At 42.0% G+C, this 18,559-nt stretch overlaps 1 non-coding gene across 1 annotated transcript; it reads right to left on the bottom strand.

Annotated features, from left to right (window-relative positions):
- Positions 1–327: 327 nt before the first annotated feature.
- On the bottom strand, positions 328–431 carry LOC121140069. The gene has a single exon (XR_005876909.1). It is a non-coding gene; the product is annotated as a U6 spliceosomal RNA (small nuclear RNA).
- Positions 432–18,559: the final 18,128 nt, after the last annotated feature.

Raw genomic sequence — 18,559 nt, 5'->3', positions numbered from 1 at the left:
GCGATGAATATGAAATGACATATTTCATCTCTTTTGATTGATTTTAGTTTGAAGTCTAATTTGTTAGATACTAGGATAGCTACACCAGCTTGTTTCTTGTGTCAAACTGATTGGAAAATCTTATTTCAATCCTTTACTATGAGGTAATGTCTGTCTTTGAAGTTGAGGTGTGTTCCTTGTATGCAGCAGAAGGATGGATTCTGTCTTTGTATTCATTCTGTTAGTCTGTGTCTTTATATAGGCAAATTAAGACCATTAATATTGAGGGAGATTAAGGATCATTGAATGTTAATTCTTGTTTGTTTTTGATTTGTTGATGGTGGTGTTAAAAATATGGAACACTTCACATATTTGTATGCCATTCTTATGCAGGGGTCATGCTAAATTTCTCTATATCATTCCAATTTTAGTATATATGTTGCAGAAGCCAGGCCTGATACAGTGAGTGTGATCCGGATTATTGGATCTTTAAAGATCAGTTGTCTGTCCTGAGACTGATAATTTGCTGAGCGGTTCCAGGATGCAGTAGGCATTAGTCTCTTAATTGTTTAAATAAGATGTCAGAAGGCACTGAATCACCTCAAAGAGCAGTCTGATGGCTGGAGAGTTGTGGGCTTTACCTTTTATTTTGTGTTCTGTCTTTCTGTCTGTCTCTCTCCATCTCTTTTTCATGCTGTCCACGAATTCTGTACCCCATTCAGAAGTGAGGGCTATGTTTGATTTTGTCCACTAATGCTCATGGGAGAGAAGCTTTGTCCTATGAAGAGCAGTGACAGGAGTTGGTGAGATGTGTGTACTTGGTGGTATGTGAGAAGATCTGAACTTAAGGTCAGTTTGCCTTCAGAAGGTCTCTTATGCATGTCAGTGTTGTTTCTGTGTATGTCCTATGTGAGCAGACACGTGTTTGAGGTGCACACGTGACAAAGAGAAGGGTGCAACTGCTAGACTTCCACACATGCTTCAGGACTTGGCAACCTTGTTCGTGAGGTGGTCTTTCTATTGTATTGAAGTTCATGATTAGCCTGGGCTTGCTGGACAGTGATTTCAACATGTCAGCCCACCAATCTCTGCCTTACCAGATCTTGGATCCTGACAGCAAGATGCAATGCCTGGTTTTTGTTGCTGAAATCAGGTACTCAAGTTTGTACTTCAAGCACCATTGGAGTCTCAGCTAAATCCCCAGTCACGAAAAGGTCTTTCACACAGCAAGCCTTTCCCTGAGCCTGAACAGGTTTTACATTTGCTTTCTGAATGGTTAAGAGTTCAAATGTGTACCTGCTCTTGGATGTGCAGGCATCCAAAAATTTCAGGCATCCCAGATGGATCTTGAAGGAGTTAGAAAGAAAATGTTGGCCACAAATTTCGATGGTTCTGTGACTTTGAGTAGCTCATGGAAGAATGGGGAGAAAGGAGTGAAGGTTATGAAAACAAATTTTATGAAAATCTCAAAAAACATATAATTATAATGTTAAAGGCGTTTGATAGATGTCATGTACCCTAAGTTTCCCTCTCATTTCCTGTCTCAAGTGTGTGTGCTGTCACCCTGCTATATGCAGTAATACAAAGAGCTGAGACTTTACTGCTTGGGTCCTCAGCCTCCAAAACTGTAACCTAAATTTGTGAATGAGTTTTGCAGTATAGATACTCATTACTGAAAGAAGAATTTCATTAGGAGAAAGTTTCTTCATTCAGCAGGTATCAATTCCGGGCTGTAAGTTTCTTAATTGGACAGTGCAAATAGTCCCTCTGATGATTATTGAGCAGAGGGATTCTAGGAAAGAGAACACATGAAAATGCAAGACCAGGGAATCATAAGAAAGACAAGATGGTAAAACGATGTTTACCCAAACCTTTTGACCTGAATAGAGTTCCTGGAACCCGTGTGTTGCAAACACAGAACAGACTTCCCTTGTTATTCTCTAATATTAACATGTGTGTCATGACATGCACTTGTATGAACACAAAGCCACATACAACACACTTTTTAAATGTAAAAATATAATCCAAAATTGGAAATAATATTCTGGAAGGCATTTGGATTTAAAGGTGACACCATCTTCAGAAGCCCAGGTGCTCAAGTGCCCAGGTGCCCAGGTTCCCAGGTGTCCCGGTACCTAGAATTGAGGAACCCAGTTTGGAGTGTTTCTTACTCTGCCTTGTACCTTCCCTCAGCCAAGCACTGTGGCAACAAAGGACAAAATGATCCCACAGGCTGACAAAGAATACACGAATCAATTGCTAGTGATCCATTTCTTCCTATACACCTGTATATTCCTCTAAAATGTAATGTTCCTGCTTATATCCCCTCAAGTGACTTGAGGGAAAGAAACAGTGTGCCCCATGTCTCTCACATGCAAGACAGCTAGAAAGAACATGAGACGTTCAGTTCCTTGGCTCTAAGGATGTCTTTCTTTGTTCTCAAAACTGTTTGGACATCAACAGCACACTGTGTGGACAAGCCTGCCTCTTAGATGAATGTGTCCCTAACTCTTCCCAGGGGACTCTCCACAGTGGCTGCTAGGAAAAGATACCAATCAGGCAAGCAGCAGTACCATTTGGATAGTGAGTATATGAGACCAGAAAGCCGTTAATATTGCTGAAGGTGTGTGGATTTGGGGATTCACGGTCTTGCTGGAAGGTTGTCTATCATGTCAGCAGAGTAGGCATATTGAAGGACTCAAAGCAGTGTCATTTCTTTGTCTTTTCTCATGGTGCCCATGGTTTTGGTCCCTAAATGTCCACATTTCCCTGAAGCCCTGTAGGTGGCCCATTAATTTCCAGAAGGAAATTCTTCTCCCTCCCACAATTTCTTCTGTATTATATACCCAAACATCACAAAGCAAGAAACTCCATTGTAGTCTGAAGTTGTCAAGCAATTCCAGCTGACTCTCCCAGCATTAAGTCAAAGCTCAGATCAGACTCTGTAAGTTAGCAGGGGAAAGAAATGTTGAGGGCAACCATCAAGAAAGCAGGAAAGGGTATAAACCATAAGGATGCTCTTTCCAAAGACATCACCCCCACCTGTCTACCCCCAACTGCACAGTGCTCTGTTTTTCATGGGTCTTGTGTTGCCCAGGGCTCATCAGGAGGCCTCACTATGAATAGGGATGTTTGCACTTAAGGTGCACTTAAGGCCTGTAGGTGTCTCAGTTAGGGTTTTCTTGATGTGAAGAGTTGCACATGGCAACTCTTACATAGGGAAACCTTTAACTTGAGCAGGCTTACACTTTAGAGGTTTATTCCATTATCGTCATGGTGGGAAGCATGGCAGAATGCAGGTAGACATGGTGTTGGAGAGGTAGCAGACACTTCTACATGAGGATCCACATGCAACAGGAAGATGCAGTGAGTGAGACACCATGCCTTGCTTGAGCTTCTGAGACCTCAAAGCCCACTCCCCGTTGATACACTTCCTCCAACAAGGCCACACCTCCAATAATACCTCTCCCTATGCGTCTTTGGGGTTTTCATTCTGACCACCACAGTTACACATCCCATTGATTAGACTTTCTCATGACTGCATTCAAAGACCAGGTAATCATTAAGAAAGGAGACTGAACTGGGTATGTTGGGTCTCCCATTGAATCCCAGAAGGCAAGACATGAAGGCAGAGAAATCTCTGTTAATGTTCTCCCACTGTGATCACTTATGAACTTCTGGAACACTAACAGTTATGTAGAGTAACTCAAAACAACAACACAAACAAAACATAGTAGAGACTGAAGGCAGAATGCCTGGGTTCTCCTATTGCATTCACTAACTTTCATGCCTATTAAGCATGTTCCAAGTTGTTTTTCCTCAAGTTTGGTATTCACATTTGGTCACATGTACACTGTGATGGCCTCAAAATGCAGGGTATTTCTGTAGGGTTGACCACAACAGACACACGAAAGTGGTGGGATTTGGTCCATGGTGCCGGTCAGGCAAGATTAAATCCCACAATGGCTAACATATCAAGATAATCCTTTCCTTGCTGCCCCTGTGCCCTTCCCGAATTTGACCATCCCGTTCCTTCATGTTCATCTCCACATTGCCTTTCCTTCTTCCACTCTACCCTATCATGGCCATATATACATACATACATACATACATGCATACATACATACATACATACATTCATGCTCACTTATTTAGTGCTATATATTCGGAGTGAATATATGATGTGAGAAGTTTCACAATTTCCTTGGTTCTGTGCAGCAAGAGAGAATGGGAGAGGGAGACAGAGGTGTGAGAGGGAGAGGTGCTTTCTGGAATCATGAGAATTCTTTTGTGAGACCTTCAGACTGTGGAATCTAACCAATGCTCCATTTCAGCACTTTTATGAAAGTACCCTCCACATGCACCACACTAGGGCAGTCAGCACAGAAAGCAGAGTGTCTGGGGCTCAGACACCAGGGCCACTGAGGTGTGCACAGTCCCTTCTCCTTTTAGCACAAAAGGAAAGGGTCTCCCAATCTACACATTCTCACTGAAAATTCAATGGGTGATGAAGCTAGTGGCCAGAGTCAGTGTCCTTTGCCACTGTGTCTTTGCTTGTCACAAACAGGCTCAGAGCACCTTCAGGAGAGTCCTAATGTTGTGAAGACTGATATAATGAGCATGTCCCCTACATTCTTGCTTCAGGCCTGGATCCTGTAGAATGAATATGGTCATGTGGCAGTCTCCATGAACCCAGGCACTCTCTCCCAGTTACCTAGGCAACCATTAGGAATGTATCCTGTCTGAAAAATCTCTTTTTTCTCACAGGTTATTGACTTCCTCTGACATAGTGATTTTAGGATGAGATTAACAACCTACACCTTTGCCACTGCCTCTTTTCCAGAGTCCTCCCAGGGCCTCAAGCTGAGTCATGGCATTTAAGGAAAGGGGATCTGCAACCTCCCATGAGAGAAAATCAGAATGGTGTCTTGGGGGAATTTCTGTGTATTTCTAAATGGCTGGGAGAGGTTAGCACGGTGCAATCATACAGGTAAATCATGTGTAGTGATGAAATGCGCCGCAATGGCATCACCATGACAACTCCAATGAAGGCATAATTGGAGTCTCTCTTATACACCCAGCCTTTGTAACACACTTGAATTTTTGAGAGCTGCGGCAACATTCCTAAGGCACTGGAAATGTCTCGGGAAGATTCTGCCTACTCTCTTGTGAGTGTGAGAAACATATCCTGGTCTGTTCCTACAGAAAGCAGCTCCCCAAAGAAAGTGAGTCAGATAGTGGAAACACACTGTGGTGGGGGCTTCACTACTCAGGAAAGGTAGAAAGCAATTAATTAAAAGTGTACAGCTCACAGCTGGGGTGCCTGGTGGCTGGTAAAGTGTCTGGATCATAAGTGTGAGGGCCCGAGATGGGATTCCCAAGCATACTCAAAAGTGAGGCCTAGAAAGGAACACCAAAATGCTAACCACAGGAAAAGATCCATCACTAAATGGTATTGCATTTCTTCTAACGGGGACTCAAATCACTCATTACAAGCCATATTAATTGTGTTGATACTTTTACTGTTACTGGAGTGTGCCACAGTCTAGGCAGGCTCTGTTTCACTGGCTCACCCTGCCCCAAACAGCTGTATTATTTTGTTGTTGTGAGATACCCATCTTCCCCATGAAAGTCTTGTTATACAACAAATAGTCCCTCCAACCAGCTTAGACTTTATCAACATTAGACATAACAAATTGAACTGTAAGGAACAACACATAAGCTGTTCAAATCTAGACTTTACACTTAAGACACAGCATTGCTATGCACTTCACTGACAGAATTACCAGTGCATTCCAGAGTTCTCGAGGTCACACACAGGGACTTCAGAACATTAAAGGAAGAAGGCTTCCCCCTTGGAATGCAAAGAGTACAGTTACCAGACACAGGCTTCACTTTAACAACTGCATGGGCTTACATTGTCCCCATCATAGGTAGAGAGAGATTTCTGTGCAGCATCTCCCTTGTGAGGAGCAGCCATGCTGTTCAATTCAGAATGAGAACAAATCACATTCTCCTTCTTCCTGATGCTCATTACAGGTTTCATGTTGTCTTGTTTGTTGATGTTATTTCTTCATTCATTTTTTAAATATTTTTTATTTTTAAATTTAAGTTAGAAACAAGGTTGCTTCACATGTCAATTCCAGGTCTGTCTCCATTTCCCTCCCCTCCTCCCATGCCCTCTCACTAACCCCCCATTATCCCCTCATTTCCCCAGGGAGGGTGAGGCCCTCCATGGGGGTGTCCATAGTCTGTCATTTCATCCAGGGCAGGGCCTAGACCATCCCCCAAGAGTTCAGAGTGAGAGTGCATCTTTCATTGTTGGATGGGAGTCCAAAGTCCATTTGTATACCCGGGATAAATACTGATCTACTGCCCAAGGCTCAATAGATTACCTAGGCCTCCTCACTGACACCCACATTCAGGGGGTCTTAATCAGTCCCATGCTGGATTCCCAGGCATCAGTCTGGGATTCTAGAGCTAACCCTTGTCAGGTCAGCTGTTTCTGGGGGTTAAACCAGCCCAGTCTTAATCCCTTTGGTCATCAGTCCTCCCTCTCTGTCACTGGATTTCTTGAGTTCAGCCCAGTGCTTAGCCGTGGGAGTCTGCCTCTTCTTCCATCAGCCACTGAATGAAGGTTCTGTTTCCCAGACTCTCTGGCCATGGGATTGTAGGCTGGTACTCCCCAGATCTATGTCTCAAATCCATATATGAGAGAGTACATGCCATGTTTCTCTTTTTGTGACTGGGTTACCTCACTCAGGATGGTTTCTTCTAGTGCCATCCATTTGCCTGCAAATCTCAGGATTCCATTGTTTTCTTTCTGCTGAATATTACTCCATTGTGTAAATGTACCACATTTTCTCTATCTACTCTTCAATTGAGGGGCATCTAGGTTGCTTCCAAGTTCTGGCTATTACAAATAATGCTGCTATGAACATAGTGGACCAGACATGCTTGTTGCATGAATGGCCATCTTTTGGATATATGCCTAAGAGTGGAGTTGCTGGGTCTTGCAGTAGGTTTATTCCTATTTTTCTATGGAATCTCCATACTGATTTCCAGCGTGGCTGTACAAGTTGGCACTCTCACCAGCAGCAGAGGACTGTTCACCTTTCACCACATCCCCTCCAGCATAAATTGTCATTGGTGTTTTTGATTTTAGCCATTCTGACTGGAGTGAGAGGGTATCTCAGAGTTGTTTTGATTTGCATTTCCATGATTGCTAGGGATGTTGAGCACTTTCTTAAGGGTCTCCCAGACACTTTAGACTCCTCTATTGTGAATTGTCTATTTAGTTCTGTAGCCCACTATTTAATGGGATCCTTTGGTGTTTTGGAGACTTGCTTCTTGAGTTCTTTGCAAATTTTTTGGAGATCAGTCCTCTGTCAAATGTGGGGTTAGTGAATATTTTTCCCATTCTGTGGGCTTCCTTTTTGTCTTGCTGACTGTGTCCTTTGCCTTACAGAAGCTTCTCAGTTTCAGGAGGTCCCATTTATTAATTGTTGATCTCACTGTCTGTGCTACTGGTGTTATGTTCAGGAAGCTGTCTCCTGTTCCAATTCATTCAAGGGTACCACCCACTTTCTCTTCTAAGAGGTTCGGTGTGGCTGGATTTATGTTGAGGTCTTTGATAGAAGAATGCAGATAGATCCATGTCTATCGCCATGCACAAAACTTAAGTCTTCATTCATATTTTAATTGAAACCACACATTTTCCCAGGACACTTAGCCTTTCAGAAAAAGAGGTCACATTTTAAAACCACATTTATCATGGATACCCTGAAAGAGTGACTAAGAACCCAAACCAAATTGGACATATAAGCCATTCAGTATCAGGAGAATTCCTCTTGTTACTGCTTAACAGGAGTTGAACACCAGACTTGACAGGAAACATATCAAAGTGTCATGAAAGATGCTTGGAATTCCGGTGGTGAAGCAAAACTTTGAAAGAGCACAAATGCCCATTGATATCTTACTGAAAATACAGACAAAAGACAAGTCTGATTTGTGCGAATGCAATTTCTTTATAGAAACATATATTGAGGCATGCCTACAATATTATATCAGATATTGTCCTCTCTGCTGTAGGCTGTAGAAATGGGCCTCCTCAGAACTCACAGCTAAACACTGAACTGAACTCCTGGAATCCAGTGACAGAGCAGAAGGACTGAGTAGCATGTGAAGCAAGCTTTTTTTCTAACTTAAATAAAAAGTTGTATCAAAAAAAAAAGAAAACGGCCTCCTTCAGTATCTGGTTAATATGGGAGTAAGGACCTTGGTCTTCGTACACTACAAACTGCTCCTGGGAGAACTAGGGGACATTGAAGTTAAGTTTAGGCACCTTCTGGTTTAAGCAGTTGTCTGACATACTTTCTGGATTGGTGATATTGATGCCACTGTGGCTCCTTGCATTACCAAAGCTTAACGACTGGAAGGAGAAAGACAGAAGAGGAATGGCTATTAGGATACTGTCATCATTTCCTGTTCATCTTTAAGAATAATGGCATCACACTCTATATAAGGCTTCACACTTCATCCAGTGCAATCAATGGGTGGCTCATTTCCTCCTCATAGCAGAGTTATTGCTCTAGCTGATTTAATGTGCCCATTTGGCAGATCAGGATGGAGATGTGTGATGGACCCAAAGTCAGTCTCTCGGGATGTCAGGGAGAGAGTACAAATACAGGCTTTCTCACTTCACATTCCTCCACATATCCTCTGGCCCCACTGGCACTAGGTTTTCCAATTATCTGCACCAGCACATTTGGACGCATATTTGGTTTACACTCTTGTGTCATGAATATGTTATTATATTATGAAGAGGGCATATAGTACATTAAGAGGCTAAGGATATGTCGACATTGGTAAACAACTCCCTAGCACACAGGAAGTCCTGGATTGAAACCCAGCTCAGCACAGCAGTACTCCTGTAGAGCCAGGTGGAGGATGTAGGATCACAAATGTCAAGGTTATGATCATCTTTGACAGCATAGCCAATGTGATGTTTACTTGAGTATCCTGAGTTCGCCTTGCCTAGGAGAACTTATAGGAATTCTCACAGATCACAAGTGTCATTGTGGGAAAAAGCAGTAGATGACCAGTCTCTAATTCTAGTTCACTTACAGAAATTTTACCTCTGTTGTGTAGTGGCCTCATTACAATAACATTCATTGACAAGTTGGACACCTTCAGCATCTTAAGTATTAATGATCAGAAATAAGTAACAGATTTTTATAAGGGAATATAGGAGCATCTGGAGGCCCTCCTGGATTAACTACTGAGTTCCAAGCCAGCCCTGCTGTATCTTGAGAACCTGACAAAACAGAGAGACAGACAGCCTGACAGGCAGCCAGCCAGGCATGCAGAAAAAAGGAAACAAAGAAGGAAAAAAAAGGCTGACGCAAATTCTACTAATCTAAACAATAGTACGCCTATTAATTAAATAGATTCTTTGGGCCCATTTCTGGTAACAAGGATGACATAGTCATGTTTTTGCATATATACAATTATGTCCCTTATTTCCTTTGGGATATCTGTATTTCTCAAGTCATTTGAAAACTTTGAGTTACAGTAAATAAATGTCAATGCTGTTCATTGGATGGAAAACACTCCTATTTTATTAGTTACAGTTACTTTCTATAGTTGTGAAGACACCATGAGCAAGGCAGCTCATGAAAAACATAGTAGAGACCTAAGTTTCAGAGGGTAGTTAGAGTCTATGCTACCATGGTGGGTGCATGGCAGCAGAAAGGTGCTGCAACAGATGCTCAGAGCTAATAACTTGGTACAGAAATAACAGGAAGAGAGAGAGAGAGAGAGAGAGAGAGAGAGAGAGAGAGAGAGAGAGAGAGAGAGAGAAACTAACTGGGAATGGCATGATGTGATCATTTGAAACTTCAAAGCCCATACCTACTCCCACAAGGCCACACCTCCTAATCCTTCCAAAACAGGTTTAGATGCTGAGGATCAAGCATTTCAATATATCTACCTATTGGGGCCATTCTTACTCATACTTGTTCTGCTTTTGATTGGATATCTTCACTTTCCAACTTGTCTAGAAATGATGTATACAGAAAACTGAGATTCCCGATGTAAGTAACTGAATCACAGATGCTACCATTATGCCAATGAAAATAGATTATGAGACTCAGTTCTTCCTGACATCAAAACGAGGTTAATGAACTGTAGTGCTGGAAAAGAGACCTTCGGAAGAGGGCTCAGTTCTCTACAAAGTGGCAAGGACAGTCTACCTCCCCATCCCACAGCAGTGCTCTCTCCATGTACAAGGATATTCACCCTATCAACAGTCTTCCCAGTTATGAAGCCTGGATTTTGTAACAGTCTTGCTGTGAGAATGGCCTTGAGGAGGAATCCTTGAATTAGAGAGATTTGTAATACAGGACCAACTGGTAATTTGTTTGCTTCTTGATCAGACTTTTCCTTTAGAAGGCAAAACTGATCTTCATAACAGAAATATTTACACCTTCCTACACTTGAGTTTCATAGACAATGAGTTCTCTTCCCAGAATATTCAAGACCTGAAAAATTCCAAGACTGTCCAAAATTTCATTGACATATGAATGCTTCTTAACATGTTCTAACTGCCGCCAGAATCATTTGTTCACAATGTCCACTCAAGTGGGAAGCCTAATCCTTTAGAAAAAAAAGGATACTTACTGGTCATGTTGGTGTTGGTATATGCCTTTAATTGCAGCAATGGAAGTCAGAGGGAGTCAGGTCTCTGGTGTGCAGACTGAGTTCCAAGTCAGTCAGGGTGCACAGTGAAACCCTTTCTCTTAAACAAAAACAAACAAATGGACAAACAAATTTTTGATTGGTTGATGTGTTCCTGAGTACATGCTGTGTATACGATGGTTACTTAGGTACCTATGCAGGCCAGAATAGGGTGATGCAGGCTCTCTAACTGGAATTACAGGTGGATGGAACCCATCAATGTGGATATCCAAGTCCTCTGAATGAGAAGCTACTATCAGCAAATGCTGAGCCATCTCTCTAGCCATGCAAAGCCCGCTCTGGTATCCCTGTACTCTCAACACAGTTTAACTCTTATTTTGGGTGTGTCCTTGCAGATGTATGCATTCCATGAAATAAAAGCATCAAGAAGATGAATTTGGGGAAGAAAGTGTCACCATATAAAAATTCAAAATGTGATTAACAAAGATGATTTGCCCTAGGCACATGTGCAAGACACTTATACTTCATTCACTGTCTTAGTAAAATTGCCATGTTTACCACAGAGCCCAAGAAGCTACATGACAAGCTGAGAAATACTACAGTTGTGTTTGAGAACAAGACACATAATCTACCCTGGGGCTTTCTTCTCAGTGGCTCAGAGCCTTCCTTACCTGGGCTGCATTATGACAGAATGCTGGATAAGCACATGCTACTGCAATGCCTAGCATGGTAAGAAAACACTAAGTGTACATACATTAGTAGTGATTTACAGATCCTTATTCAGCCTTAGGCCTACTCAAGAAAGATAAAATCAGACCCGGTACAGGAAACCTAGACAATCACCCAGAGATAGATATAGTAATGGAATCTGGAGAACAAGTAACAGCAACTTTACCAAGACAGCATAATTCCTAACTACATTCCTGTAGGGAGAGATCTTACTTACCTGTGGGAGAAGGCAGGGCATAAAGATCTAGGAGGAAAGGGACACCTCTGTCTTGGGGTTCCTGTCATGGCTCACAGACCAGCAGAGCACTGACGACAGGTTCTCAGCTTCTCATGTAAGTGACTTCTCCCTAATAAAGAATTATATGACATCCTTTCTATGTATACTTTGTGTATTTTAATATTCCTCTTTACATTCCAAATATTATCTTCATAGCCACAGAGAAGTGCAGCCCCCATGCATCATCATGGAAACTTCTTTTTACATCAGACAGAGACCATTAAAGAACAGCACCACTAACAAAAGTGCAGCATGGTGGAGCCCAGTCACAGTGGACACAATGAACATAGTGGAAGAGGGGACAGAAAGAGTGTTAGAAGCAGAGATAATGGAGTTTGCTGTGAGACTGTGTCTCCTAAGAATTTCAGGAGCTCCACCCATAAAGTCCCTCCACCATCATGGCCTAATCATGAACTGAAGAACAACCACAACAGACATTGCAAAGTGGACATGGGATGCCCAGGTCACTTCATATGCTACAAAATCAGAAACAAAATGTGTAGGCATCTAAGGGTTCCTGAAGTGTGAGAAAGATTTGGAGGCACAGAAGGATGGTTAAAAGATAAACATTTTTGGCTCATGTTCCAGTCATGTAGCATACAAGAGCATGCATGGCAAAAACACTGGAGACCTTGGGTGTCATGCTGAGAATTCTACTGAGCCAACCAGACAGATACTCTAATGAATGGAAGGGAAAGGAGGACAAAGAGCACAGAGACCACCTACACAGTTTTACAAAGAAACCAGAAGCAGCCCCTGCAGGTCTTGGTGATGCTGGCAGAAACACAAAGTAACATCCAGTGATACTCAGAGAGTGAAGGAGGAAAGAGTCATTGGAACACTGTGCACATACACAAGAACACACCAACCACTGCAGACAACACCTGGTAATTTAAACATCCCTGTGTTTGAGGTTAGCAGGTTCTAAGATTGAGTACTCCAGTGTTCACTATGGCAAATATGGGACAGCTGTAGAAAGTGAGGTGCAGTGAGCAGCTGTAGGTAAGGACTGTCAAACAGAAAGTCGTGGGAATGAGAGCAGGAGCTTAGAATCAAAGGTGAAACGGAAGACAGCACCTGGAAATATGACAGGTCTCCAGGGTTCACAGTAGCTGGAAACAGAGTCTCAATAGACTAATGATACAAATGCTGGAAAAAATGCACACAGAAGCGATAAGGAGGAGTGTTCGCTGAAACTGAATAGCAATTCACGTTTATTCATGATATAGAACTGGCTAATACTTCCTAAGGTGAGAACAAGAAAATTCAAGATTTTTCTACATTCAACTCTGGTTTTCTGTCCCATTCCATTCTTGTGTACCTCAGAGGCACACTTTTCTTCAACCCTAGCAGTGCAACAAAATTCATCTTTAATACCCGCGGCAGAATTACATGTTGTTTATTGACACTGACCAACCCAACCAAATTCACTGTAAAAGGTGCCTCTCATTTACACTGGCAGCCCCACCTCCGCTTATCCCACCCAAATAGTACACACTCTCTTGAGTCAGATGGCACCCAAGGCAGGCTGTTGAATTACTGCCACATTGCAAATGAGCAGTAGTATGAATGGCATTCATGTGTGAAATTCTGTGTACAGGTAGTAGTCCTATTCAGTCTTCCAGAAGTCCAGCAGGTAAAACTGGGAAAGACCATGAGTTCTAGATGTTTTTAAGCTGCAAAATTCATCTCATGCTACAAAGCATATCAGCTCATCTGTGTGAAAGAAGTGAATGTAATTTGAACAAACAAATCAAACAAAAATCACTAGGAAAGCCTCACCTGTAGGAAACATGTGGACTTGTTTATCTTCAGTCGACAACTCAGATTCTAACTTGAACTTATACATGAGAGCGCTTGCCATACTTTGGCATGCTCCATGTCTAAAAGCTACTCAGTGATCTTTGCCTAAGTTCCCCCGTCCCGTACACACTTTCAATGAATGTATCTTCAAAGAAAATCACTTCAGAAGTCACCCCCTTTGCTAAACTTTGACAACAAAATTAATGACATCTCTTTGGCTCCATAAGAGACTCAGAGCCCTCTAATGTCTCCCTCACAAAGTTGTGTCTTCCAGATCATACAGAGAAATCCAGAGGGATGTAAATGGCCTCCTACTTATTTCATTTCTGTTGCTGTGAGCAAACAACTTGACAAAAAGCAACTCAGGGTTGAAAGGTTTCCTTTGTCTTACAGACAGGTTTTCATCCTTTATTGACAGGAAGTCAGAGCAGGAATATAAGAGCAACATCTCACTTATAGTCAGGATCAGAGAGAGAACAAGCAACGGGATCCTTGCTTGCTTGATCATTATACTTGCCTTTCCTTTTCTCTTATACATTTTGGATGCCTTGCCCAGGGAATGGCACCACCTGCAATGGGCTGGATCATTCCATTTTCATTAACAATCAAGATGACCCCCACAGACATACCCCAACATGATTTCAGTAATTCCTCATTAAGACTATTTGAAAGTCACTGAGTTGAACTGGGAAATCTCTTCAAACTAATTTTCTCTCTGTGAAGATGGACCCTGGCCATCAGTGGATGACCCAAGGCTCTGTGCACTGCAGAAGAACTGGCTGGACATAGTCGGTTAAGTAGGTGCATACTTATGCAATCAAAAGGAGGATATGAAATCTAGACAGATATTTGTTGGAGAGTCCAGGGTATAGTTGCAGGGGGAGATTTCCGGTGAAGATGATCAAGACTTAGTTTATCCTTGCATGAATTTTCAAAGAATGCAAATGAGTATTAAAAAGAGATTCCATGTCCTGGCAGGTTGACCTCTAAACTAATCAGCACAGACCACAAACTGCTAGCACCGGAAAGAAATATAGCAGGTTTCCAAACATTCCAGCAGATAGCTTAATTTACCCTGCTTAAATCAGTGCTGTCACAAAGAGCTATAGTCCCAACAGGTGGGGAAAATCAGGGTGCATAGTTGTCTAACCTAAATAGGTGTGAGGCCCTTAGTGTATGTTTCTCATTTGTCTTCCTGCTGCTTTCCTTGGAGCTTGAGCAGTGGTTCCATGTGATCAAAAGCAGAGTAAAGTCTGGGATCTGTACCAGTAATCTTCATGCTCTCCTTGCACTCTCCATTTCCTGCTTTACCCAGTCATCAGGAAAACACTGTGAAGCCCTTGTTCTTTATGAGGAAGACAGACAGGTACAGAGGCTTTCGGCCTTTATGTTTGTACTACCGTATCTAATACCTATGATTCAGGGAGCAGATTTACATGGGAAGTTCTAAAGATGCTAACCTTGGAAGCAAAGGCTAGTGTTCATATTTAGGTGACCACATGCAAGAGAGAATTCCATGTGTCTAGTACACTCCTGGTTTGACTCGGGAAGATCTAGGCACATTTTATCCCAAACCTACCTGTGTTTGTGGCCTGCAGGATTGGCACATGTAGATAAGCCTTGTATCTCTTGCTCGAGGTAAGTCAAAGTGAACCATACTTACTCATTACCTGGTGAGCCTTGTCCAGAAAATCTTTACAGTGCCCCCTCCTCACTGAGTTATGCTTCCTTTCAAACCATGCTGCCTTACCCACATCCTGATTGTTAAGCCTTTTGAAGTTGAAATGTCAGCTCCTCAGTACAAGCATCGCTAAAGTTTTCCCAAATCTCTTCACACAACCTCCAATTGGCTTTCAGGTTTTTTGGGAGAAAGAAGAAGAGTTTTGCAGCTAGTAGCATGTATCTCCGTTCTTCACATTTATTTCATTCTGAACCATAGAAGACTGGGTGCCATTTTCCTCCTTTGCAAGGTGGAGGAATTCATGGATCCTGTTCCTCCTGACTGTGCTCAGGAAAGCCTCTCTGTTGGCCCTGTGTTTGTTGTGTTGTGTTGTGTTGTGTTTGTTGTGCTGTGTGGTAAATCCATTCTTATGGCAGCACTTAAAATCCTGCTGTCTCAAAACCATTGCAGCCAAGGAGGAGACTTTCATGGGGGCATCTGGGAAGCTTCGCTTGCCACTGTGTAGTTGGGAATGAATGTCGCAGAGTGGCAATGAGTCAAATGGAGAAGCTGTGTGGCCGTGGTTCCTGCCTCTACAGCACGAGAGTCCTGCCTGGTCCTTCTTATTCCTTTTTGAATGAGGAGCATGGTGCTTGCCTTCCTCGTTGTCATCTCATGGCCTCTTCCTGAAAATAGTTTTCAAAGACAGAAGAAAATCTGTCATCATTCAGGGATTGACTTTTGGGTGCTTAACTTTCAGCCCTGTGTCAATACCCAAATCCGGGGCCTTGTCTAGGAATGAACCAGTCAGAACTGCTCTGCTGGTCACACACTCTGCAGGCAGATGACACTGGGCAGTGGAGGAAACATATCCAACAGAACTTCCATGTGTACCCAAGGCCAAGTTCAAGTTCCCTAAGCCAGAACCTTCATTTGAACAACTGTTTGGGACCAAAAACCTGAAGAAATTTATGGTCAAACATTAAAACTCTACCTGACCAGGCCCATTCTTGTCACCCAGGTATATAATGGCTCCAGGATATGGGAATTTAGGCCCTGTCACAGGGCACTTCTCTAGGTTCTTGGTCTTCTCTACTGTATCTCTTCTTTTGTCCCATTAGCCGGTGGCAACCAAGAGACAGCACTTGTGTACTGTTAGATCATTTCTACTGCTATAACAACAATTACTATGTCACTGTAGCTAGTTCACTTGACTGCCACCATGAAACTCTGACTGAATGCTTCCATGACACTATGACTAAACTGTTTGTTAAGGCTTCATTCTCTTATGTCTTTCTCCAATGCCCTCTTTCAACAAAGAAATATTTGAGATACTTGAATATTCTTCATATGGTTTTAGAGGGATAATTTTGTATCAGCTATTTAATTGTAGATAATTGCAAGTTGTTTTGTAGTCATATACTTGTCTGAGCTCACTTATTCTTCTGTGGTCTTTAATATTGCTTTAGTATCAGAAATAATAGTACATGGTCAATTATCTCACTTAGTTTAAAGACATTTCAAAATTAAGAAAAATTTATACTTAGACAAAGAAGGATTTATACACGTTATTGGCTGACCCTATTGCTTGTTAAAGTTGGAAATTTTTCCTGACTTATACCTTTATAATGAACTAAATTAAAGTAGAAAATTATCAGAAACAGTAACAATATGTAATCCTGTTGCAGTTGTTTTTAATGTAAAGATTTATTTAACAGAGAAACATTTCATATAGTGAAAAATGAAATATTGCATGTCTAAATCAAAGAATATCATCATGTAGAGTTGGTATATGAATAAGATTATTCAGGAAATTTGTATGTGATGTTATTTTATAAATAACCAATTTAGATTTCTGTGTGATTCCATGAATATTTGTACAAAGCAGACCCATTTTATTTAAATTTAGCTGCTTGTGACAAATGAACGCCTTTATCAATCTGATAAATTTCTGAAACACAAGTTCCCTGTGAGATGATCACATCCATAATCGCAAGAATGTGTTCATAAATTATTGCAATGTTGCATACATTTTAAAAATTTCAAAACTGAGGTTTATATAATTGTTTCTCAGTGTGTGTCTCTGTGCAGATACATGTTATGGTCGATGTGTAGTAGTTGGGTAACAACTTGTTATATCTGGTTCTTTCCTAATTCCACATTTTTACCATTCTATTGTGTCATACATGCATTCTATTGTCTCATAGATGCATATAATTTGCTCTCATCACACCTACCATAAAATTTCTCTTCTTTCTCTCCAGCCACCTTCCCCTCCCATCTTCTAGTATATTTTCACATCCTTCTGAGATCACATAATGGTGTCTGCTTGTGCATGGGTTTAAGAACGTATACTGGAGCATGGGTCCCTCTCAGGAGTCAAGTTCCTAATGAAATTGGAATCTTCCCCAATAACCATCAATTGCTGAGAGATCCTCAGCTAGGGGTGTAAATTCATGAGCTGCTCCCTAATCCACGCTGAGATTTTTCCTGGGTTGATCTTGTGTAGGTGTTGTGCATGTGGTCACAGCTGTCTTTGAATTCACGTGGGCAACAGTTCTGTCTTGTGTGTCCAACAAATGGAGTTTCCCTACAAACGTCAGCCACCTCTGACTTTGACAGTCTTTGTTTCCCTTCTTCCTTGAGGACCCCAGAGAAATTAAAGGGACAGATTCATGCTTTACATGTCCCATTTAGGGGTTTGGAGGTGGCATCTCGAGTTGCTTACTCTCTTCATGTTGACCATTACAGATTTTGTGTTAATTGCCTTCTACTGTAAAAAGCGGGGGTCTTAGGATGTTGAATGAAGAATCAATGTATGGAATAAATACAAGTAAGAGGGAAGTTTCCTATTATTTCAATTAAATAGAATAATAGTACTAAATTCTCTTTAAAGCTTAGTAATCTACAGACATCGGCTGCCTGACATTTGCTTGGAGGCTTATTCCTCAAGGATTAAACCCCCAGTGTCTGTGAGACAATTGAGCCAATGCAATCCCTGATTCTCAGCAGTGGAGAGGACAAGCACTAGGAAGCACTTTGAAGTTCTACACTTGTTCTTGGGAAGCTCAGTTCCTTGAGGCCAGCATCCCAGGTCTGCATTGTTGAGACCCTTGTTCCCTGATTCGTGCTATTGTCACAGGTTGAAGACCTAGAATCGCAAGACCTTTGGCCCTTCCAATCTCCTCATACACTTCCGGGGAGGTAGATTCCAGCCTTTCTCATCCCTGGCTCCTCACAGCCTTTTGTCTTTATCCAGCATCAGAGCTCTGCCTCCTCTGCATTTCTGCTGTACATTGCTGCATCCCCTCCTTCTGTTCCCAACTATTTCTGCCCTAGTCTGTCTACCCCAAGAACTCTTCCACTGCCCCCGTTATGCTACTGGAGCTACCACAAGGGCGGCTGCCTCTTCA

The sequence above is a fragment of the Mesocricetus auratus genome, unplaced genomic scaffold (genome assembly GCF_017639785.1).
Source record: "Mesocricetus auratus isolate SY011 unplaced genomic scaffold, BCM_Maur_2.0 Super-Scaffold_100003, whole genome shotgun sequence".
Lineage (NCBI taxonomy): Eukaryota > Metazoa > Chordata > Mammalia > Rodentia > Cricetidae > Mesocricetus > Mesocricetus auratus.
The sequence above is the reverse complement of the archived record's forward strand: the minus strand, read 5'-3'. Positions and strand labels throughout refer to the sequence as shown.